This window comes from Gossypium arboreum, chromosome 3 (genome assembly GCF_025698485.1).
Source record: "Gossypium arboreum isolate Shixiya-1 chromosome 3, ASM2569848v2, whole genome shotgun sequence".
Classification (NCBI taxonomy): domain Eukaryota; kingdom Viridiplantae; phylum Streptophyta; class Magnoliopsida; order Malvales; family Malvaceae; genus Gossypium; species Gossypium arboreum.
In genome coordinates, this window is record NC_069072.1 from 75,108,324 (window position 1) to 75,135,717 (window position 27,394).

The 27,394-nt window shown below is 37.6% G+C and overlaps 1 pseudogene; it reads right to left on the reverse strand.

Annotated features, from left to right (window-relative positions):
• Nucleotides 1–3,283: 3,283 nt before the first annotated feature.
• On the reverse strand, nt 3,284–22,212 carry LOC128290573 (uncharacterized; annotated as a pseudogene).
• Between the last annotated feature and the right edge of the window lie 5,182 nt (nt 22,213–27,394).

Sequence of the window (27,394 nt, forward strand, 5' to 3'; positions counted from 1 at the left end):
TGCTTTTATTAATATCTGCTGCATGGGGTTGGGGTATTAATGGAGGAAGTATCTTGAAAGTGGTTCATCCACGTCGGAGGCTTTGCCTCAATCGATCGAATTTGAGTGCGCTGTTTAAACTGTGTGTGTAGAAATTTGGGTGGGTTGAGATATTCCCACATGGTGTGTAGGGCTGATGCAGGCGGTGTAGCGGTTGGTGGGTTGAGTAGTCTCCCGGATGGGCTTGCATTCATTATTTCATTGATACTCATGTTCTTGAATCGGGCCTATGGGCCACACTTGTTATGTAAAAGGGCTAAGGCCTTGCTCATCAGATTCTCAAAAGGGCTTGACCATCTGTAATCAAGTTATCCTGAATAGGGCTTAGGCCCAATGGGCTCGAGCTGAATTGGGCTTTGGATGGGTTTCAGATACACCGAGTTTTCCAAACTCACCCCTTCCTCTTCCCTCCTTGCAGGTGAGCCCTAGTTGGTGGACTTGGAGTCAAGGGATTCAGAGTGGCCATGAAGATGGATTGCCAATTTTAAATAAGTTTAGCATTTAATTTGGATTATTTTATTTTTATTATGTTTAAAGTTGTAATAAGGCCGCTCTTTTTAATTATTTTTATTTTGGGGATTATTAAACTGGTTAGCACTAGGGTTCGCTTTTATAAAACTACTTGATTTTTAAAAGATCACGATGACGGGCAAAGTTTCCATAAAGTAAATGTTTTTCCAAGGAAATAAATATTTTAAACAAACGTTTTCAACTTAAACATAATCAAATGATTTTCTCAAAATTATACGAGATGTTAGAGTGTGGCAATGGTGGTGTGCATGTCTAGGATTGGATCCGGAAGAGCTTGGTACTTAAGCAATCAACGGACTCACCTCCTCTTTTTCCCGGTTTCCTACCGGTGGATGCCTTCTATTCACTTTAACCTACCTTTAAAAGTGTCTTTTACAACACCAACTCAGCTTTTCCAAACTAAGTAATACGGAATGTTTTGAACGCATCAATGTGGCGCATCAGATCCGGTCATAACGTCCAGGCCGGGTTTGGGGTGTTACACAATGTGCCCCAAGAATCTGACTTCTCGAAGCCAAAACTCACTCTTGCTAAACTTAGCATACAACTGTTTGTCTCTCAAGGTTTGCAGGACCGTTCTTAAGTGCTCGGCATGCTCAGTCTCATCACGAGAATAAATCAGGATATCATCAATAAAAACAACCACAAATTTATCCAGGTATAGTCAGAAAATACGATTCATTAAATCCATAAATACAACGGGTGCATTCGTTAAACCAAAAGGTATAACCAAAAATTTATAGTGACCATACCTCGTCTAAAATGCAGTCTTCGGTACGTCTGAATCTTTGACTCTCAACTGGTAGTAGCCGGACCTTAAGTCTATCTTCGAAAATGCTATGGCTCCCTTCAATTGGTCAAACAAGTCATCAATTCTTGGTAAGGGACACTTGTTCTTTATGGTTACCTTATTGAGCTGTCTGTAGTCAATGCAAAATCTCATTGAACCATCTTTTTTTTCACAAATAGTACCGGTGCACCCCACAGAGAATAATTGGGTCTTGCAAAACCTTTGTCCGTCAACTTTTGTAACTAAACTTTCAACTCCTTTAACTCCATTGGAGCCATCCTATACAGAGCGATCGAGATAGGTGCAGTGCCTGGAATTAATTCAATACCTAACTTAAATACATCTGGAGGCAATCTGAGCATCTCTTCTGGAAATACATTTGGATATTCACATACTACCGGTACTGACTCAATTTTCAATTCAGACTCCTTCGTATTCAACACAAAGGCAAGATATGCTTCATAACCTTTTCTCATATATCTCTGAGTAGTCATAGAAAAAATTACTACAGGCAAGCTATTCGATTCATCTGATTCAACCCAAAGGAAATCACCATTTTCACATTTCAATTCAATAATTTTCTTTCTACAGTCTACCACTACATCATACATGGTCAACCAATCTATATCGAGTATTCTATCAAATTCATCAATCAGCAAAAACATGAGATTAGTTGGAAAACAATGACCTTTAATCATTAAAGGGCAGTTCCTACATACTTGGTCAAGTATCACATGCTTGCCTAGAGGGTTTGACACTTTTATCACGAATTCTGTAGACTCGACGGGAATATTCATACTAGGTGCCAGTTTCACACATGAATGGGTAGATCCCGGATCAATCAAAGCAACAACATAAGTATCATAGAGAGAAAAAGTACCCGTAATCACATCAGGGGATGAAGCCTCTTCGCGAGTGTGAATGGTGTAAGTCCTCGCAGGTGCTCTTCCCTCAGGTCTCCCAGCTGGTTCTCTAGGTGCACCCTTGCTACTCGCTCCATTTCCCGGATTCTTCTATGGTCTTCCTCTAGAAGTAGTATTGCCCGACCTCACACTCTGAAAATTTTCCTTTTCAACCATTTCAAGACAATCCTTGATAAAATGGTCATGTGAACCGCACTTAAAACATGGCCGACTATTCATCTAGTATTCACCGAGGTGACGTCTGCGACAATGTTGGCACTTAGGTCTATTAGGTCAAGCATTACCCATACTCGCTATCGAGGTAGTCTGGGTCTTATGACCCAAATACTGTTTCCCATGGTTCCTGGTTGAAAACCCAGCCGAAACACTCGATCGAGTTACCCATCCGTCTTTTCTTTGAATCTTGAAACTCTAATTTTGCTTTTCTCTTCTCTTTAGCCAATTCCTCGACTTTACAAGCTCTCTTCACGAGCACAACAAATTCTCTCAGTTCAAGTACACCCACCAACAACCAGATGTCTTCGTTTAATCCATCTTCAAATCTTTGGCACATGATGGCCTCAGTCAATACACATTCTTAAGCGTATTTGCTCAGCCTCATGAATTCGCGCTCATATTTCGTTACTGACATTCGGCCCTGCTTTAACTCAAGGAATTCCTTCCTTTTTTGGTCAATAAATCTTTGGCTAATGTACTTCTTACGGAATTCTTCTTGGAAGAACTCCCAATTAACTCTCTCCCTTGGTACCACTGACACAAGGGTATTCCACCACTGGTAGGCTGAATCTCTCAAGAGGGACACAACACATTTCATGTATTCCTCCGATGTGCATGATAATTCATCAAACACCCTAATGGTATTCTCGAGCCAGAACTCTACCCTCTCAAGGTCATCATCTTTACTAGCTCGGAACTCTTTAGCTCTTTGTTTTTGAATCTTATCCACTGGAGGTCTACTTAGTCTCGTAAAGTCCATAACTAGAGGTGCTACAAGGATAGGTTAAGGGATTGGTGGGGGTGGAGGGTGTTGAGTGTTTGGGTTTATTCGAATAAACTCCGTATACCAAGCATCCGTTATGTGGAGAAAGGCTTCTCTACCTCCTTCTCCTCGACTAACTGTAGGGGGTCTACTATCAGACAGTGCCACCCCTTCAGCGGGTGCAGGTGCATTACTTTTGACATCATCCGCCACTGCGCTACCGAGATCCATTGACTATATGAAAACACATTTTAAAATCATTAGGAGTCATCACACTATCATAATATATGTATGGCATGTATAGCTAGACTCGTACACATGATACGTTAGTCCAAGAATCAGCTAAACCGTAGCTCTGATACCACTAAATGTAACACTCCTTACCTGTATCTGACACCAGGACAAGGTTCGAGGTATTACCAGATTAAAATATAAGCATTTACGTGTAACCGACCATAAAATTTCATTCAATTTTAAAACTTTTCAATTTTGTGCAAATCGTCCCTTATAAGGGCCTACGATGCCCTAAACATACATCAAAGGTGATTTGGGACTAAACCGATGACTTTAGAAAATTTTAGGAAAACTTAGAAGAATTTCCTACTTTGGGGAGTCACACGTCCATGTGGGTGGGTCGTGGGGTTACACATGCTCGTGTGACTTGGGACACTCCCGTGTCCTCAACCCGTGTAACTCTCTAACTATGACATCATCATACAATTACGGTCACACAGCCAAGTCACACGCCCGTATCCTTAGGCCGTGTTCTCTACACGGCTGAGACACACGGCCGTGTCTCTGCCCGTGTGTTTACTACTGGGCATTCCGTTTGCATTAATTAGGGTGCAGGGGACACACGGTCTAACTGCATGCCCATGGGGCAGACCGTGTGTCACACATGGCCTAGACACAAGCCCGTGTGTCTACTCGTGTGGACAAATTTTTAGGCTATTTTCCAAGCCATTTGTCACCCTTAAATGCTCAAATTACTTATTCATCTAAGATGGCATGCAACCTGGTAATGACAACATGTCACTTATCCAAAACATCATGTTTTTATATGGCATTCCACACCAATTTCATACTCATTCATTATGCTAAACCCTACTATTTAATTTACCTAATTACACCATAGTTGAGCATACTTATTAACCATGATTTATTCACTTAGCACATGTACCATTCATCTTACGTCTCATCCACAAACAAACACATCAAACATAAAACATTGCATGCATGTATAATTAATTAGGGTTACAACCCAAATGATCAGTATGGACCATATCACATTTCCATATACAAAATAAATAAAATATTTTAATAAGCCAACACATTTGACTAGACCAATATGACATATGACAAAAATACCAAGTCCCTATACATGCCATACTCAAAATATTGAGACTAACTATACCCCAAATGTCTAGTTGATAGTGTGATCGAGCCTCCGACATCTTTCGTTCCCCGAGTTGGCTTGGCGATACTATAAGAAAGTAAGAAAGAGAAGGGAGTAAGCATAAAGCTTAGTAAGTTCACATGCAAATAAACAACCACATGACCATAGTTATATATAAACATTTATGACGTAACATAGATTTACTTAAGTGTTATCATGAATTCATAGATATAACTCAAATTTGTAAACATAACTTACACATTTTCAATCTTACCAAACATTCATCACATATCGAGCTCATTCATATGGGCTTACCATACATACCTATACCAATTCAAATCACACTGTCATATTCTCACTTCATTGATTTACTTGTCAATTAACTCACAAGTTTACCCGTTGAACACTCAGAATATTATTGGATACACAGAAGACTTGCACATAGTTCATCAAATGTAGCCATATGCTATCTCATATCACATTCACATATTGCTCGCTCACGAGCTAATCACGGGCCTACTCACACAAGCTGACAGTCAAGATGTAACTACTCGGGCTGCTCACACAAGCTGATAGGTACTCACAACACATGTTGGGCTACCTAGCCACCGGTAGAACGTACAAGACTAGCATCTGGATTCACATATCATAGATACACACATATTCATGAGCTCATATCCACATAGTTCCTAGTGACATGTCACATTGTATCCTAAACTATTCTTAAGGTTCAAACGGGGTTTTCTTGATTTCTCATGTTCGTGAATTCATTCACAATCTCGAGCTCATGATTACAACGTTGTTCATACACTTGACAGTAAGTAATCATATAAACTCGTACGTTGACGAAATATTAAAAACATGATATATCATTGCATTATTTACACATGACTTACAATTCATGTAATATCAAGCATTAACACTCAAGTTTAACATTGCATTATTATTGACGTACGAACTTACCTCGGTACAAAATATGGATAATTTATACGATTTAGTCTAAAATCTTGTTCTTTCCCCGGTCTAGGTCCGAACTCTATTTTTCTTGATCTATAATAGCAAATTCAACTTATTTAATCATAACATTGTTCAAAATAGTCCATAATTTACAATTTTGCCCCTAAACTTTCACATAATTACAACTTAGTCCCTAGGCTCGTAAAATGAAATGTGTTCATTTTCTTGGTTTCCCAAGCTAGCCAAACCTTTACTATGCTCATATCAGCCCATATTTAGCCGAAGATTTACTATGCTCATATCAACCCATATTTTCTTTCAAATCAGATTTTTAACCACTTATTTTACAACTTTTACAAAAAGGTCCTTTTTAGGTGTTTTCATGAAAAATCACCTAAAAAAAGATGTTTATCATACACTAAACCCTCATATTCCTCCATAAATCATCAAAATACATGCATGTCTCACATGGGTACATTTTGCATACATAAACCCTAACTCAAAATATAGCTAGAAATGGATAGATCATGCTTCAAACATTTCAAAATTACAGAGGACATTAAAAATGGGGCTAGGATTAACTTACAATCAAGCTTGAAATGTTGAAAAAAACCTTAGCTATGGTGTCTTGCAATTTTTGGCAATGGGAGAAGAAGATGGATACCAATTTTGACTTATTTTCCCTTTTTATTCTTTTATTACCAAATGACCAAATGATACGAACTCGCCTCAGGATGATTCAAGTCGTAATGTTGCCCAATCGTGAATTTAAGTAAGAGTTTAACATTTCAAAACAAACAAGGTTTAAACAAATAAAAGGCTTGGAGAAAGAAAGGAAAAGGTTTTAAAACAAACAGCAAAGAGGTTAACAAAAAAAATGATGGGAAAATTTACTAAGGCCAAAAATGAACCAACAATACTTGATTGTTGACCCGAATCCCAAATGGCTCTTAGATGATTTCAGTTTTAAGGAAAACAGCAAAGAAAAGACCTCGACCCACTATCAAGAATGATAGGAACCCTGGTATATGATGAACCTCGACCCACTATCAAGGATGATAGGAACCTCGATATAAATGAATCTCGATCCACTATCAAGAATGATAGGAACCTCGGTATAAATGAACGCCACACTTTGAAAGTGGTAAGCTCAATAACATGGAAAGGATAGACGTCACAAGCTAAGCTTGATAAATCTAATCAATTCCATAAGAACAAGGAGAATTGGATAACTCACAATTCAAATATTTCATATATATTCATTAAAAGTCTCTTTACAAAGGCTAATTTCACCTATTTATAGTGCTAGAATAGACTAGCTAAATAGTCACAAACATTCAACTTAATGTGCCAATTAAAAGCTGAAATTAAACTCAAGTCTTTTCACATTCTTGAGCCAAATAGCTCTATCCTTGAATTCACTTCAATTCAGCTGAATGAATGACTTTAATTGCCTGAAAAATGACTCTTGAGTTAGCCCTTGGTCAGCCAAATGGACACCAACTTCTTAACCTGCTTCTTAATGGTGTTTGAATGCTTGAAATAACCTTTGAAATGGAAAAAAAACGGCTAGTAGTGGAAAAGGTTGTTGCCGAAATTAAATTGGATGATATAATGCTCCTTAAACCTCCTTTAAATGATGTATAAATCTTCTTTGTAACAGCCCCCTTGCTTTGTAATGGAAAATGACTTGAAAATCCACTTTATTTAATTTGTACCAGCCTCTAATTGTAACGGTTAGCTCATTTTAGCTTAAACTCGGTTTTGTCTTTAATGCATTAAATAAAAATTTGCACATATTTATTTAAGCATTAAACTTGTCTTATATTAATATTTGTTATTAATATGCCATAGTCATTACATAAATTGATTATGTTCACATAGCTGAATTAATGCATGACATTAATGTGTTCACATCATGCCGAATTTATGAGTGTCCATGAGATATCTTAATGACTTGTTTATCTCATGTAGGTACATCCCTTTGGACGGCACAATGTATGGATGAAGAAACATCTCTTTTGGGCATTCCACACTCATGAATGAAGAAGTATTAAATGCTGGTGCATGTATGGCTAGATGCAATGTTTCTACAAATTCATGCATGTGTCGAATGCATGTATGGACATTAAAGGCTAGTCCATGAATGGATCAAATGCATGGGATGATAGAATGCATGAATGGCTTAAGTGCATGTATGGTGGCTGTCTCCTAACTTTCCAAGGCACTTATTCGGCCAAGAAGTAGCTGTTCACACTTTGAATTGACCTATAAGCTACTACATATGCATGGATGGGTTCAAGAACGTCCAAAGGAAGGAATTAACTCAATAATTCAACACATTGATTGAATTAAGTGTATGCACAAAGGGGAGAACGAATTTACTAGGTTCATGCTGCCATTTATGAACCTACATGCTATTAAAGAGTTTAATTATGAGGATACATGTTCCATACAAGTGCATGAACGTCCCAAGGAGGTGAATGCAACCTTTGGTGCACATACAAGTCACTTGAAGCCTTTCTTTATGATTAAGCATTCATGCACACACTTAGGGGAAAGAAAGTGTCCATTCGACTAGTTCATGAATCTGCCAAATTTATGAACTATTTTAATACATTAGTGTGAACGTTTTTATTATTGTGTGAACACCTAGATGCCGAATTTGAATGGTCATCTATGTGCCTATAAGTATTTGTTTTCTTTCAATTGTAAGGGACTTTTTGCCAAATTTTTTATTGAATTTAATCTTGTGAGAATTTTCTTCTCTAAACTTTGTTTGAGACTTTGTTGACTTATCTACCTAGTAGTGGCGTCAACCCTGTTTCTTTCACCCTTATACCGAGGTTCCTACTTTGCTAAGTAGTGGGTCGAGGTTCTATTATTTTCATTTTCGCTTGAAAGCCTATAAGCATTTGGGTCGATATTTTCTAATATTGGTTCGTGCTTACTTTTGAGTTCCTTCTTTCCATTCTTTCATTTACTTTAAACCGAACCTTAATATTCATATTTTTTAAACCCTTCATTTGAACCCCTTGAATAGCTTCCGTATAATTTATTTAGAAACATCCTTTTTGAACAAACCGAACGATACTTTCTCGTAGACGATCGAGCAAACTCGCATACGACTCGACTCTCCCCGAGGTGGTTCGTATCAATCAGGCCTATGAGATGTTTCATCTTGCACTTGGGCCCTTCAAGTTTAGGCCAATTCTAAGGTCGGCAAGTTGTGTCGAAACGTGATGCGACCGGATTCGCATCACCAAAATACCCTTAATGCTTTTCCTTCAAATTTTCTTATACATGTCCATTTTTATCCAAACTTTTAGAAATTGGTCAAATTGCTAATTAGGACCCTCTAATTCATAATCCAAAGAAATTTCATGCATAAAGCTTCTAGAATGCAAGTTTTGTATCTTATTCAATTTGGTCCCTAAAATTCAATTAGGCATTTTATGCATGGAATTTCTTCATAAAACTTTCACATAAGCATGCATTCATATTATAGACTTCATAAAAATCATAAAATAATTATTTCTATTTTAGATTTGTGGTTTCGAAACCACTGTTCTGACTAGGCCCTAATTCGGGATGTTACAATAAGGACTTTGAATTATTCATTTTAGTTACTTTAGTTACTTTAGTTTGTCTTTAATTATGTCATAGTTTGAACATCATTAATATGTGTTCTGCATTTAATAAAGTTGTGCATTATGTAACTCTCATGTTAGTTAAGTTTGCATAATAAATTATGACATGCATTATGTAACTCCCATGTTAGTTAAAGTCTGCATCATTAAACTAAGTCATGCAATAAGTAACTCATTTGTTCATTTACTTTACATTTTAAACCATGCATTGAAGCATCTTAGTTGTTAAATATTTTTGAGTTTGTTTATATAAGTATGTTATTTAATTTGGCTGTTACTTTTTACTGCATAAATTAAAGTGTGTTTATTTTTATTTTAAATAAGGTGATTTGAGTTGCATGTTCATTAATAAATTTGTGTATGAGTGTTTATAGTGTGCTGATTCTTATGAGTGTCTTTAATGCTTAATTATCTACCTTGTAGGTGGCTATTCATATGGCTAATTGACTTTTCAAGTTTGGATGATTTTCAAGCCTTTAAAGATCATCATGGTGGCTGTTCAAACGGTCCAAGAGTGTCTCTTCAAATCTGTTCAGTTTTAAAGCATTCAAAGCTAGTTAATGAGCCAATTAAAGAGATGAACGCACAAGTCTTTTGACCTTCAGTTTAAGGGAGATGAAGGGACACCAAACAACACATTAAGGGTTCATTAAGTCATCAATAAAGTGAAGAGACATGCCTTTTCATCTACATCAGAATCAAGTGAAGAGACATAACTATTGGCTTCCCTATATGAGTTTAAAACAAAATTAATGCTTGTAATAACCTTAGTTAAATGCTGAAGTTAAAAGGTCTCACATAGGCATTCGAATAGTCATAAAAATCCCTATAAATAGTTTGCAAGAAAACATTGTTTTAGGTTAGACAAATTTTTCTCAATTTATGAATTATTTGATACTTGTGAGAATTCAAATCTCTTTGTTTTCTCTAGACTGATCTGACTTATCAAGCTAAGTCTTGTGGCATCATTCCCATCCTTGTTTATCGAACTTATCACTTTTAAGTGTGGGATTCAACATACCTCTGGTTTCTATCTAGCTAGATAGTGGGTCAAGGTTTCTTTGCTATATTCCCAACCATTTTCACTTATGAGTTGTTTAAGACTCGAGTAAACAATTTCCTATACTGTTGGTTCTATCTTAGCCCTTAGCCGATCCTCATCCATCTTTCACCTAAACCATCTTTGTTACCTTTGTTTGAACCTATTTCTTAACCTCTTCCAATTTATTTCAAAAACAATCCAAGCCTTACTTAATTTCACAATCGGCCAATCTAAACGACTCGAATCAACACTGAACTGAGTTTGTATCATAGTAGGCCTTATGCTATGCATCTTGGTAGTACTAAAATGTATCATGATTTAAGATAAGTGTATTGCTGGTTGGGTCTTAAATGGGAAGTAACAAAGTTGGTGTCAAAATGTTTGACTTACCAACAAGTAAATGTAACACCCCTAACTCGTATCCGACGCCAGAATAGGGTTACATGGTAGTATTGGATAATATATCTCATTCACATACATTTATATAATCATAAACAAAATTCATTCACGATGTCCCTTACGCCCTATAAGACCTTAAAACATGCTTAAGAGTGGTTCGGGGACTAAACCGATCACATATAAAAATTTCCAAACACTTAGAAAAATTTTATGAAATCATAGGTCACACGCCCATGTGAACAGCCCGTGTGCCTCACACGGCCACCTGACATGCCCGTGGCGCAGGTCGTGTGAAAATAGGCCATACATATTGACTTGTACCACATGGCCGAAAACATGCTCGTGTGCCTTGGCCGTGGTCGAAATTGACTTGGATCACACGGATAACCACATGCCCGTGTGTCTAGCCCGTGTACCCTTCGAAATGGCCACACACGCCCATGTGCCAAGGTTGTGTGCCTCACACGGCCACCAGACACGCCCGTGTGTCTAAGCCATGCTCGAGACTGACTTTAAATTGTAGGACTACCCCAGGGGTCACACGGCAGTTTAACATGTCCGTGTGTCACACACGGCTGAGAAACACGCCCGTGTCTCTGCCCGTGTGGAAAAAAATAGGCTATTTGAAAAGCCAATTCTGCTGCCCTTTTCACATGCATATCAATCAACCTAAAATAGTACCATTTCATGACATTTATAAACAACCAAAAACCAAAAAATATGTGCACATATCATGTCATCTATACATAACCATCTCAATTACTCAATTCCATAACCAAAACATGTCATTTAAATATACTAAAATCATCTAGATTGCATAACTTCTAAATGCATTTCATCATCATCTTAACACCTATTATATGCCATAAAACTTTCCATTTCCAAATCCCATAACTAATCCATCACATAAGCATTATATACATCATATAACTTACCAAACACTTAATTCAAGCCAACTTTAATGGCTATACATACCAAATTTACAAGCCAAATCTCATGGCTAACATCATGACTCAAAATATACCAAAATATCACTAGCCTATACATGCCATATACCATTTATACAAGGTTACCAAAATGTCAACGAGATAATTGATAGTGTGATGACGTATTCCCGATGATCCCCGAGTCTGTACTAGCTTCAATAATCTATAAAACACAAACAAATAACACACAGTAAGCTTCATAGCTTAGTAAGTTCGTACCAAAAATACTCAATAGTTTATATTATCTAAATCCTCAACTAATAAACACTTAATAGTTCTTATCTCTTCATTCAATTCTAATCCATAACCATTTATCATGTATACACATAGTATCAACTACCACATAGGTATTGTACGTACCTGTATTTTCCCATATTTATTTATTTCATCCTCACCTCTTTGTTCAATACGTTAAATCGTTCAGAATCTTTCAATGCTTTAAGAACTCGTACACTTAGTGCATAAATGTTTAGCCGAAAGTATAATGATATCGCACACTTAGTGTCATCACATTGAATCGAAGCTAACTCGGTATCGCACATTAGTGCCACATAAAACCAAAGCTATTTCAATTCACACACTAAGTGCCAAATATCGAAAACTTGTCATTGTACACAGTCATAGTCACAAATATACAATTTATGCATTATTAAAGCATTAAAAACATAATTGAAACTTCATTTATCACGTACGAACTTACCTCGTACTCGGAATGGACGAATCTGATCGATTACTCTATAACCTTCGATTTTCCTCGATCCAAATTTGATTCCTTTCTTTCTCGATCTATATGAATTCAAAATTAACTCATTTAATCACACATTTATTCATTTCAATCCACAAACACATAATTAGGGATTTTTACACTTTCGCCCCTGAAATTTCACATTTTGACATTTTAGTCCCTATCTCATAAAATCACAAAATACACATAGTTTCACATTTCTCATGCTTAGCCAAATTTTCATATAGTCTCTAACAGCCCATATCTTTCATTTATTCACACATTTAACCCTAAATTTTCATATTTTCACAAATTAATCCCTAATATGCATTTTTACTCAAAATCACTTTACAAAACATGTATATCAAGCACCAAGATTTCATTATTCATCATTAAACATTCAAAAACTCAAGCATTCACCAACAAAAACTTTCAAAATCATCAACACATTCAAAAATTTTGGCATGGGCTTGCTAGTACTCAAAGCAACGATCACAAAAAATGTAGAAATAATAAAAAACTAAACAAAATTTGTACCTTAATTGAGCAAAATGAGTGCTGAACCCTAGCTTAGTCTTTTCTTTCTTTTTCTTTTGTATTTCAGTTAAGAAGAAATGAAAATGAGCTAAATTTTAGCTTTTGTTTTAATTATAATAACATAATTATCAATTACCAATTTTAACCTTTATTATAACATTAATAATCCACTAACTCATGTCTAACTTTGTCCATGCATTAATCCAAGGGTCCATTTACAACATAAGGACCTCACATTTAATAAGCTATAGCAAATAGGCACATTTAACATATAGCATGCCACTTTTCATTTTACGCGATTAAGTCCTTTTATCAAATTGGACACTCAAACAATAAAATTAATTCACGAAATTTTCACACATATCAATTCACATACTATAAGCACGGAAAATAATAATATAATATTTTTCTGACTCAAATTTGTGGTCCCAAAACCACTGTTCCGATTAGGGTCTAAACCGAGCTGTTACAGTAAAAGCTGAGGATTAGTTTTCATTAGGGTTACTCCAGCCGAGGTCAAATTCTACAATGAAAATGGGAGAGAGTGAAAATGGACTTTGTTAGTGGGTTGCCTTTGACACCTACTAAGAAAGATTCAGTTTGGGTCATAGTGGATAGATTGATGAAGCCTGCCCATTTCATTCTTTTCTGCACTGATTATTCTCTTCAGAAGCTAGCTAAGCTCTTGATAACTCTTGAAAAGAGTTATAATTCACACTTTTAGACTTAGTTAACTGCTTGTACTTAAGTAAAATTAGTTTCATTTTAGGTAATTTCATGATTATTTTTAGTTAATCAAGTATTGCATGTAAAGACTTGGGATGGTGATTACTTTAATGAATCTATACTTTTAATTGTTGGTGGAAAGGTTTTGTGATGGTTAAATGACAAGTTTGAGGAAGAAATTTAACAAAGGATGGAGATTTTTTGAAGCATTATGAGAGATTGTATGGGAATACTAAGGAAGAAAATGACAAATATCCAGTCATCAATTAGAGCATTCAGCAGTTTCCCCCCAGATGCACGTGTAATGGAAAATATCCACCTTAAAATTAAGGAAAAATCAATCATTGGCTAGCGGCTTTTACCTTAGAGGAGGACCCAAGTATAAAAGAAAAAATGTATGGTTGATTGCAAATACGGAGCTTCGACAGAGGTCTCTTTGTGATAATGAGGGTAATTTGAGCTATTTGGAGCTTGGGTGAAGACGCACACCATTAGCCAAGTTGGGGGAATTTGTGTTCTGAACCCAGATTTCTTCCTCTACAATTTGTTCTAAATCTGCTGATTTAAACTGTTATTTTGGGATATTGATGATATTAAAATACTTAAATTTGCGTAGCCTAGTCATGAGCTAACTTAACACAGCTGGGGATTACTTTTGATGATGTTTTTACTTTGATTAATGTTTATGGATGAATATGATTCACTTTACTACTTTATCAAATGTTTATTTCTATTTATATACTTATTGGGGCATTTGTAAATGCTTGATAAGTTTGAAAGTAACTTAATATCGACAGAGTTAGGTTGCTTGGACCAAAATTGGGTAATATAAGAGAGCGTTGAGTGAAATGCTCATGCAAAATCTAGACATAGAGATTTACCTTATACGATTTAAAGATTGTGCTTCAGTCATGGTTGCTAATTCTTAGCCTATAAATGTATAGTGTCTTAGGAGTGAGTAGCTGTAGGTCATGCTTTTGACAGAGGTAGACCACGTTACCCAATTGAGTAGTAGGTTACCATATTTTTGCGATGGCATTATTCTTGGGTTATAACTAATTCATTAGTAATCCCAGCCTTTATAATGAATATTCCAATCTTGCTAGAATCCTTAGTGATTTTATTCGATTTGTTGCAATTGCAATCTATGATAGTACATTTTACTACTTTCATTTTTAGTATATTAATTTCATTGTTATTTCTTAAAATATCATTCAATTCATTTATCTTTTCTACTCAATTGTGATAATTTAGACAAAGAATACTAATCCAATCGTAATACTAATCCAATCCTCATGGGAACGGTACTCACTTATAACTTTATTACTTGATTCGATGTGGGAACGATAACTCTATATTTTTGAGATAGTGAAATTGCATGGAGTGCTAGTGTCGATTATTTTAGATCGGGATCCTTGATTTATGTGTTAGTTTTGGAAGAAATTGCACAAGGCTTTGGGTACTCAGTTAGATTTCAATACGAATTTTCATCTATAATCCGATGGTTAATCGGAAAGGGTCATTCAAATTATGGAGGATATGCTAGGAGTTGTGTGATTGATAGTTGGAAAGAGTATCTATCAATGGCAGAGTTCACCTATAATAATAGCTTCCAGTCAAGTATCCAAATGGTACCTTACAAGGCTCTTTATGGTTGTAGGTGTCGTTCGCCTTTATACTAGACTGAATTGGGTGAAAGGAAGTTAATGGGTCCAGAATTGGTTTTGGAGATTGAGGATAAGATTCAGTTAATTCGGGATAGATTGAAGGTAACTTCTGATAGGCAGATTTTGTATGTTGACTTATAGTGTAAGGACATTGAGTTTAATGTGGGAGATTGGGTTTTCCTTCAGGTCTTTCAATGGAAGAAGGTTCTGAGGTTCGATCAAAAGGGCAAGTTAAGCCTTAGGTTTATTAGTGTATATTGAGTACTTAAAAAAGTTAGTCCCATGGCATACCAGCTTTAATTGCCTCTTGAGTTGGATCGTATCCATGATGTGTTTCACGTCATGATGTTGAGACGGTATCGATCTGATCCCTCGCATGTTGTCCTAGCAGATGAGATCGAGGTTGTACCAAATTAGACATTTGAGGAGGAGCTTGTTTGAATATTGGATCATGAGGTTAAGATTTTGAGGCAAAAACAAATTCCTTTATTCAAAGTGATTTGGTGGTGTCGAGGAGACTACTTTTGAGCTAGAAGACTTGATTCAGCTTCAGTATCCTCACCTCTTCAAAATAGGTAAATATCGAGGTCAAAATTTCTTTAAGGAGGTTGTAACACCCCAAACCCAGCCTGGACATTATGGCCAAATCTGGTGATGTCACATTGAAGTGTTTTTCATAAAGCATGATATCGTTTGCAAAGCCCAATCTTTATTAAGCCTCTTTGTGTGATCTAAAATATGATTTTAAAACTTACGTCACTATCAAAAGTATTTACCTTAAAATTATATTAATTCCAAAATCTCGTTTGTAGCGGAAGCTTTTTAAAACAGTTGCATACTAGCGTTTAGTTGTAAAATGTTGTTATCTTGCGGTAGCTCTTTAAACCTTTTACGTATTCGTGGTGTTTTTGAAGAACAATTATCTTTTGAAAATCTGTGTCCTACTGCTAGTAGTTATAAATCAATATAAATAAAACCCCAAATTAAACGTTAAAAATTTAAAGAGGCCTTATTACATAAAAATATCGAAATTAAGCTACTTATAATTTAAAAGACAAATATGGAAGCGTAAGTTGTTGTGTGGCCACCTTCGAGTCCTTCGCAGCACTGATCCGCATAAAGATTTCTTACACAGATAAGCAGAAGGGTGAGTTTACGAAAACTCAGTGTGTAATCCCATATAAACAAACAATAAGAAAACAAGCATAGTTTGGGCCTAAGCCCTTTCTAGAATAGTGACAATATCAGTTTGGGCTTTAGCCCATCTTGGTACAGAAATAGTCATGTGTTTGGGCCTTGGCCCATTGCAGTAACAATAATCAATGCAGTAACAGTAACAATACAGATATGCAAATAGAAATGCTACCCAACCAGCCTCTACACACCACTCTATCTAGCCCTACACACCATGTGGGGATAAAATCAACCCACCCATCCCTACACACCAAAAATAGCACCGGTTGCGGCACTAAACAGTATTTGCAGTAGAGCTGCCAGTATAATAAGCTTAGAGTCATCAGTGATTTGCAGTAGAGCTGCCAGTACAATACACTTCCTCCAATCATATAACAACCCATCCCTATGCAATGCATCATTCAGTCATGTCATGCCATATCTTAAAATCATACATGTATCCATTACAGTTTAAATAGCATGCTAAAATATGGTCATACCTGTACATATATATCTATACATCACATAGGGGCAAAACAGTCATCTTACCATATAAGGGCAAAATAGTCATTTTACCACATATGGCAAAACAATTGTTTTACCACATAAGGGCAAAATAGCCATTTTACCATATGAGGGTAAAACAATCATTTTACCTCATGAGGGCAAAACAACCATTTTACCTCATGAGGGCAAAACAATCATTTTACCTCATGAGGGGAAAATAGTCATTTTACCACATAAGGGGGTCTAGGTATACTTACCGACCCAACAGTAGGTCTACAACCAACCGTCTTGGGCAATCCGTGCAACCTTAACAGTCAAATAGTGTAAATGGGTCCAAGGCCCGTAATGCGGGCCTATATGGGCCCACACGCCTGTGTGGCCCACATAGCCCAAAAATGGCCTTGGCCGTGTAAACTACACAGCCTGGCCCAATATTCTCCACACGTCTGTGTGGTTTACCCGTGTGGGGCCCATAAGCTCGTGGATTACCCGTCCAGCAACGGTTTCACCCCAAACTCTATCAACTAAGGCTGTTGTTGCGTCTTTGAATCTATTTGCTCGAGCTCAGGTGATCGGTCCTACGGGCAATTCGAGAGGATCTTCATTGGCAGCCGACAACTCGGGAGGTGTGGTTGTATCATTCCCCCTCTCTTCGAAGCGATTTGCCCCCAAATCGTCACCTATATCATAGAAAGAGAGATCAGCTACATTAAAGGTAGCACTTACATTGTACTCACCTGGAAGATCAAGTTTATAAGAATTATCATTTATTCGTTCCAAAACTTGAAATGACCCATCTCCTCTCGGCAATAACTTCGACTTTCACGAGTGAAACCTTTCTTTTCGATATGAACCCACACCCAATCTCCGGGTTCAAAACTACTGCTTTCGGCCTTTGTTCAGCATTACACACATAGGACTCAGTCCTAGCCTCGATATTGGCCCTCACCTTGCTATGTAAATCCTTGACAAAATCTGCTTTTTTCTTCGTATCTACATGGACAAACTGATCAATAGGTAAAGGCAATAGATCTAAAGGAGTCAAGGGATTAAAACCATAAATAATTTCAAATAGGGAGAATTTAGTCGCAGAATGGATAGAACGATTATACGCAAACTCAATATGGGGTAGACAATCCTCCCACGTCTTCAAATTTTTCCGAACGATGGCCCGAAGCAAAGTAGATAGAACTCTATTGACAACTTCCGTTTGGCCATCGGTTTGGGGGTGGCAGGTGGTCGAAAGCAGAAGTTTGGTCCCTAATTTACCCCATAAAGACCTCCAAAAGTGACTTAAAAATTTTGCATCTCGGTCCGACATGATCGTATGAGGAATGCCATGTAGTCTAACGATATCCCTGAAAAACAAGTTCGCAACATGAACGGCATCGTCAGTCTTAGTACAGGCAATAAAATGAGACATTTTTGAAAATTATCAACAACAACAAAAATAGAATCCTTCCCCATTTTTGTGCGCAGAAGTCCGAGAACAAAATCCATAGAGATGTCAATCCACGGTGCTTCAGGAATGGGCAATGGTGTGTACAAGCCATGGGGTTGAACCTTTGATTTAACCTTTTTGCAGCTATACACCTTTCGCAAACTCGCTCCACATCTTTTCGTATCCACGGCCAATAAAAATGTTCATGGAGAGTGGCTAGTGTCTTATTGACTCCGAAGTGTCCCATAAGCCCACCACTATGCACCTCATGCACTAATAGGTCTCGAACAGATCCACAAGGAATGCATAATTTACCTTCTTAGAAAAGATAGCCCTCGTACCTATAAAAATTTTCAAAAGAACCTTTCTCACAAGAAACAAATATCTCTCCAAAATCGAAATCGTTTACATAGGAATCTTTTAATAATGTAAAACCAAGAATCTTAGAATCCAAATATGATAACAGAGTATACCTTCTTGAGAGCGCATCAGCCACAATATTATCTTTACCTTTCTTATATTTGATGACATACAGAAACGACTCAAGGTATTCAACCCACTTCACGTGGCGTCGGTTCAACTTATGTTGGCCTTTGATGTGCTTCAAGGCTTCATGATCAGAGTGAATAACGAATTCCTTAGGCCACAAGTAATGTTGCCATGTCTCAAGGGCTCGTATGAGTGGGTACATCTCTTTATCATACGCCGGATAGTTGAGTACGGCTCCATAGAGTTTTTCACTAAAGTAAGCCACAGGACTTCCGTCTTGTGTCAACACGGCCCCGATTCCAATGCCCGAAGCATCGCACTCGATCTCAAAAGTCTTCGAGAAATTTGGAAGGGCAAGCAAAGGAGCGTTAGTGAGACAATCTTTGATTTTTATAAATGATTTCTCTTGTTCATCGTTTCAAATAAAAGAAGAATTTTTCTTAATAACACTCGTAAGTGGAGAAGCAATAGTGCTAAAATTCGAAACGAATCGTCGGTAGAAACTTGCTAGGCCATGGAAACTTCGAACTTGCGTAACGCTCGTAGGCCTTGGCCAATCTCGTATGGCCTTAATCTTCTCTTGGTCTACCTCGAGACCATCCGTACTAACTACAAATCCTAGAAAAATAGTTTTGTTAGAATAAAAAGAACATTCCTTTAAATTAGCATATAAGGTCTCTTTTCGCAAAACTTCTAAAACAGATTTGAGATGACTTACATGCTCTTCCATAGATTTGCTGTAAATCAATATATCGTCGAAATATACCATACAAAACTTACCGATGAAAGGCCTTAAGACATGGTTCATTAGTCTCATGAATGTACTTGGAGCGTTGGTAAGGCCAAAAGGCATAACCAACCATTCGTATAGTCCGTGCTTGGTCTTGAATGCCGTTTTCCATTCATCTCCTTCTCGTATTCGAATTTGGTGGTAGCCACTCTTCAAATCGATTTTTGAGAACACTTTGTCCCCACTAAGCTCATCTAACATGTCATCTAAGCGAGGAATGGGATGACAGTATTTGATCGTTATCCTGTTAACGGCTCGGCAATCCACACACATGCGCCATGTTCCGTCCTTTTTCGGTACCAATAATACGGGAACAGCACAGGGACTTAGGCTCTCGTGAATGTAGCCTTTTTCCATCAGTTCATTGACTTGTCTTTGTAACTCTTTGGTCTCCTCCGGATTGGCTCGGTAAGCAGGTCGATTTGGAATAACCGCTCCCGGCACGAAATCAATTTGATGCTCAATTCCACGAAGTGGTGGAAGACCACTCGGGGCTTCTTCCGAAAAAACATCCTGGAAATCCTGCAACAAAGACAAAATAGGAGGGGGTAGGGTATCGGGTAAATCGTTAGTAGAAATTAATGCTTCCTTGTACAAAAGTACAAGAACAGTTCGATTCATCACCAAAGCCTTCCTCACATCACTAACTCTTGCAAAAACACTCATTTTCTCGATTTTCTTTTCTTTTTCTTCTTTTTCTTGGATATTTTTCTTGTCACTCTCTTTTGTTTTCTTTTTCTTATTTTTCTCTTCCTTTATTTTTTTACAACTTTCTTTTTCTTTTTCTCTCATTTTCTCAATAGAAGCTTTTAACTTGATTTGGTCTTCATACACTTGTTTGGGAGTCAACGGCACCAACGTCACATTCTTTCCCATGAATTTGAATGTATATCGGTTGGTATACCCGTCGTGTTGAACTCATCTATCAAACTGCCACGGTCGGCCAAGTAACAAATGCCCCGCATGCATCGGTACGACGTCACAAAGAACTTCATCCAAATATTTGCCGATGTTGAAAGAGACAAGTACTTGCTTCGTTACCTTAAGCTCTCCTCCGTCATTAAGCCATTGAAGTTTGTAGGGGCTCAGATGCTTGGTAGTAGGCAAACCAAGTCTTTCAACCATCATGGTACTTGCTACATTGGTACAGCTGCCTCCGTCGATAATAACGCTACAGACTTTGCCTCCGACTTGGCACCGAGTGTGGAAGATATTCTCTCGTTGTAGATTATTCTCTGCGCCTTGGAGACTTAGACTTCATTTTACAACAACTAGTTCTCCTTCCATGGGTTGTTCCACGTCCTCCTCGACTTCGGAAGCTGATTCAGATTCTTTCTCCTCCTCATCCTTCGTTTCGATCTCGCCATCGACTCGCAATACCATGGTCCTTCGATTTGGGCATTGGCTTGCTATGTGGCCTCTTCTGAGACACTTAAAACACTTAATATCCCGATTTTGATTGTATGATGATTCGGGTGCCTTGCCTTTGTTCACTTCGGCGATGGGCTTGTTGGTTTTTGGAGGTACCGTGGTCTCCTTCCCTCGAGGATTGGCAGGTCCTTTACTTGATCCTTGGCTCCACTTTGAAGGGTTGGAAGTGGGAAACCCTCAACTTGGGCCTTTTCTCTTGAGTTGTCTTTCCACCTTGATGGTCATATGAACCATATCAACCACTTCAATGTAGTGTTGTAATTCCACTACGTTTGCTATATCTCGATTTAGACCAGCCAGGAATCGCACCATCGTTGCTTCGAGATCTTCTTGGACATCCGCTCGAATCATCGCAATTTCCATCTCTTTGTAGTAATCCTCGACACTTTTGGACCCTTGTGTGAGATTTTGGAGTTTTTGGTGCAACTCCCGGTGGTAGTACGCAGGGATAAATCATCGCCTCATCACCGCCTTTATTTCAGTCCATGTAGAGATAGGACTTTCACCGTTACGCCTTAGACTAGTGGTTAGTTGTTCCCACCAAATCATGGCGTAGTCCGAAAACTCTATTGCTGCTAGTTTCACCTTTTTATTCTCGGAGTAATTGTGACAATCGAACACCAACTCTATCTTTTTTTCCCACTCAAGATAGGCCTTCGGATCCGATCTACCTTGAAACGGTGGGATAGAAAGTTTAATGTTCTTGAGATCATCATCTTCGCGTCTTCGATCTCGTTGTCGGTGTTGCCTACGTCGATCACTAGCATTAGACTCTTGTTCACTTTCAAGATCACTAAGGTTGTTTGCTTCATCGTCTTGGACCCTTCGTCTTCCCCGATTCTGATTTGGCCTCTCCCGTCTTGGTCTAACCCCCTCGGGTGTTCTTTCACGTTGGCCATTCGTTTCAACTTGGAACAAACGGTCTTCGATGGGATTGAGCCTTCGATCTAGGAGTCGCTCCATTTCTCGTAATAAGGCTTGCATGTTTAAGTCGGGGACGTTGCGAACGGGTTGTCTTGCCAGACGATCTTCCATGTTGTGATCTGACTCTTGTGACATTAAAACTTTGTTAAAGTAAACCTCACCACAAAACCTCACAATCTCTCAAAAAGGAAAAGAAGATGTTTCTCTCACACTCGTGTTTACACTCGAGATTAGGCTTTTACCTCCACTCTGTTGCACTTACAACTCTCATGCCTTTTACCTCTCTTAACCTTTTCTCGAGATTTCGTAAGCAAATTTGTTAAGGCTTAGTCCTTGGTCTAGGTGGTCGGTTCAAAAGGGGTAACAAGTGATTGATGTATTCGATTTCGGGTAGGCTGAAAGAATAGGGAATTGGGTTAAAAGTGTGGCGTATTAGGAAGAGTAGAATAGAAGATGGATCGGGAACTATATCAAATCAAAGCTTGACGATCAAATAACAATTGAATTGGATAAATCACACTTTTTTTTTCAAATTTTTTTTTAAACTTGTATAACTTTTTTTTTGGTACTATATCAGCAAACTAAATACAATAGAAGCACTTTTGTACACAATTTTTTTTCGGCTGCGTAGAATTTTGCTTTTATAATAACAGCAACAAACCAATCAAAATGAGAACACTTCGGTATACGAAATTTTTTTTCTATACTTTTTTTCGGATCCTACTTACTTGCATACACTTGGACTAGCTCGTGAATGATTTCATCACACGAACTTCTCGTTTTAGTGGCTCTGATACCAGATGATACGATCCGCCTCGAAAGAGTCGAGTCGTATTAATGTGCCCGATCGTCAACAAGAAGTTACGTTAGGTTTAATTAAAAAAAAGGGTCGGATGAAGGAAAGAAGGATTTTGGTTCTGGGTTCGAATTTGAATAGGTAAGAGGAATTTGAAAGTTCGGGTTTAAAGTCCGAATAGGTGTGGATGAATGAATTGGAACAATTAGATAAGGGGGAATTGAAGAAATGGACGTAATGGTATGAAGGGTAAGAACGAAATGGCATTATGAAATGGTACGAATGGAATGGTCGGTTTAGGTACAATTGGTAAATGGAGAAATGGGGTTGAACAAAAAGTGCAAACAAGAACCAATACCGATTTGGTATCGACCCGTTGTTTATAAGCTCTTTTAGTTTGGTTTGGAACTGGTAAAGGAAAACCTCGACCCACTATCTAACAAGATAGGAACTCGGTATGTTTGAATGCCACACTACAAGTAGTGATAAGTTCGGTTTCGACAAAGAACAACGGTTGACACACTAGAACGCTAGGAAGCCAATCGAATCTTTGAACGAAATTTGAGAAAAGTTTTGCCTAACAAATTCGGCAGCATAACATTAACAAAAGTCCAAAAAGTTCTTTTCAAAGTAACACAAGCCACAATTTATAGTGAATGCAAGGGATAGCCAAATAGGCTCTTGAGGTAGCTAAATGGTTGCTGAAAATTCCAAAATTTTTGATGAAGCTTCCTTGAAGTTCTTGTGCATGGAGAACGGTAAGGGCCAGCTTCTAGATGCCTTGATTCAATAGAAAAATTGAATGAATTGTTTGGGAGCTGAAATGCCATCAATAGGTTCGGCCAAATGCTTGAATTTGGAATTAATCTTTCTTTGCTTGATTCAGCGAATGTTCATGTGATTAAGGAGCTGCCTAGAGCACTTCAATAGTCTTAGAATGTGAACAAACCGATTTGAACAGCCACACATGTGTGAACAAACAAAACCGAACAGCCCTTTGTGTGAAAGGAATAATCGGGTGGGTGTGAACAGCCTTAATTTGTCTTGGGCGATAATCGGTCTTCTTGAAGAGTTGTAAGGTTTGGTGAATGGTCACTTAGGGACACCAAAGATCAGCACACCAATTTTAAATCATACATGCACCTATGCCATCCAAGGGGTAATGTACCTACAACATTTAATTCAGCAAATTAAATCCTTTTAGACACATTAAATTTGGCAACATAGACAAATAAATCTTGCACCATAAATTAGGTGGACATAATTAATATTTGTAATAGTTAAGACATATTTAATTGGTCCTAATTAATTAAGTACTTAATTTAGAACATAATTAAAACATGTCCAGATTATGACAAATTAATTATTAAAACAAATAACTAATAAAACTAACAGCAACTTAAATGATTTATTCTAGCATAATAAACGCAATGATGAAATGAGCTGAAACGAGCTCGTTGAGCTAAGTTAAGTTGAAGTTGAGCTGATTTGAGCTTGAAGGAGTATGCATGATTTGCTTGGCTTGCTGGTCCAAGAGCTTTCAAGAAGTCCAGCAATGGTTTCACCCCAAACTCTATCAAATAAGGCTGTTGTTGCGTCTTTGAATCTCTTTGCTCGAGCTCGGGTGATCGGTCCTACGGGCAATTCGAGAGGATCTTCATTGGCAGCAGACAACTCGGGAGGTGTGGTTGTATCAGGTAGGCTAAAAGAAAAATAGTCTTTGGTGTAGTGTGGCGTTTTGGGGGGGGTAAAAGTTGCTGGAAAGAAAGATTGAAGGTCGGAACAAAAATGTAAACAAAAGAATAGATCTTGATCACACACTTTCCTTCTTTTTTTTTTTAATTTCGTATTTTTTTGTCTCTTTTTTTTAATACTTCACAATATGACTATTACAAGAGAGAGAATGAAAATTACAACTTGATTTTTTTTAATTCGAAATTTTTTTAACTACGAACCTATTTCGATCTTGTTACGAACATCGGCACCTCTCAATTTACAAGCTCTGATACCAAATGATGTGATCCGGCCCGGGTAGATGAGTCGAATTCACGTAGTTGCCCGATCGTAGTTCGAGAGTCATTCGTGCCTTAGATTTTAGTAATAAAAGTAAAATAATGGATTAGAATAAGCGGAAGGTTTCAAGAAGGGTAAGTTTAGTAATAGGTTCGGTTATGTGTAGCAAAGATGGGTGATGGATAAATGGGTCGGTTTGGTTACAAGAAGGAAAGTTGAAAGATGGGGGATGGAAAAACAAACTCAACGTCAGGAATAATTCAACACTAAGAAGTGTCACCCCGGTTCCTATATTGTTAAGGTGAAATATGGATAGATGCATAGGTGAACGCCACACCAAGATTGGTGATAAGTTCAAACAAGACGATTGACGCCACTAGCACAAGCCAGATAAGTCTTTCGAAACTTGTACGAGATATGAGAGGAAGCAACCTCACAAGAACAAATGCTCATTAACAATTTTGGCAAAAGTCCTTTACAAATGAAATCAACAAACTATTTATACTAGTTTCTTATGCTAACCGAATAGTCCATTCATGAACTTAATGATTAAGTAATGAACCCAAATTAAGACATGAACCTTCTAGAAAAATGACCAATGGTGTCCTTGTCCATGTTCGGTCGAATGGGAGGTGAATGGTCAGCTTCATGTATGAGCAAGCTTTGGAAGCCAATGGGATTGTCTAGGTTCAGCCATGGGATGCATGAAACTCCCAAAGGGTGTCTCTTGGCCGAATAGGTGCTTAGGAAACTCCAAGGGTCCTCCCACATGCATCAGTTGTACATGGAACTTGGAAGGGGCCTTGAACCTAGCTGTACATGCATTTGCATTGATTACCCCCATTCATGCATGTGTGCTGTCCAAGGGAGATACACCTTTCAATATGCATTAACCTTCTATTTACATGAATGTATGTCCTCCAAACATTGAACCGGTCCATGCATGTATCCTCCCGTTCAATGAACATTCCCGTTCATGCACCTTGCATTAAATGCCATGAATGTATCTTCCAAATTCGGCTAACCTACATGAATTAACACACAATTAATTAAAATATAACTATTCATAAAAATCATAATTAATAATTAAACAATTTAATGAAATTAACTAAATTCAAACATAATAATTATAAGTCAACTTATGAAGTAAATTCGGCTAGCTCAAAAATAGTCAAAACACTTAATGAGTTGAAATTGAGCTAGGGTTTCAGCATGAGCTGTAGCAAACTTAATTATAAACTAAATTAAGACTTAGTTTATTGAAAGGAAGAAAGAAGGAGCTGAAAGTAAGCTCGGTTGAGCTCAAACGAGCTGAAACGAGCTCAAATGAGCTGAGTTGAGCTGGACAGAGCTTGAGGAGCTGGAAATGAGCTAGGATCAGCTTGCCAACAATGCACGGGTCCTTTGGATAGTTGCTTTAGTCTGATTTTGTGAGATTGGCCCTTGTTTCGAACCAAGGTTTTGCATTAGAAGCTAAAATAGCTTCTAGGAAATGTTTAGCATGAGCTTGAGTTCCTTTAGGCAGCTTGTTTAGATCTTGGTTTGCACTCGAAGATGCCCCGAGCGTGCTCACATCATCCCCCCCGTCTTCAAAGTGACTTGTCCTCAAGTCGGGCCATTTACTTGCGAAAAAGCTTTCGTCGTCACTAGACCCTTGGTCGTCGAATGGGGTAGAATGGCTCACAATAACCTGAAAGTCACACAAGACTCGAAAAGACAAAATATTAGTCATATGTCCTTCCTCTTTTTGGATAGGCCATTTCAAAGTTTCAATAACAAAATAATGAAGAAGTTTAAGGAAACACCGAAAGAAGAACATACAATCTCGCTCCAGCTTCTTAATCCAAAGTTGGGAAAATAAACTAATGTCGGGATCAAAATTAAAATTTTCAGAATCAAAAACTAGGTTTTGATTTTGTAATCCAGCCACATGCTTAATTTCCAAAAATAAAGATAAGACTCGAAGAAGATGAGAAGGTAAAACAAAGTTACTTACAATAAGATCACAATGCTTACCTTTTCTTGGAAACAACTTGAATTGGCTTACTCCCAGCTTAACGACTCGGTTTTGATCACTTATCCCAAATTGCAACAAAAATTTCATTTTCACAGATAGGTCGCAAAAGTGAATCAAAGAGACTTTAAACTGACAAATACACAAGCATTCATGTTTCACAAATCCTAGTCGAACAAACAGTCTGAAACATGGATATTTTGCATAGAAATTCAAAGATTTCTCTTGAAGAGCATAATCAAACAGATTAAATATTTCATGCAAAAATCTTTTACCACATATATCGAGCAAAGAAGTTGTGTTCATGCGACCTTTCAGAAATTCAAATCCATCACAAATCATTTTATTAGGCACGTTTAAATAGAAAGATGAATTCAAAGAATTTACATAGCCATGCTTATCAAAATGTGAAAACCTTTTATCACATACATTCACAATTTGCGCAGGATGAACCAGTCCAACAGAATCAA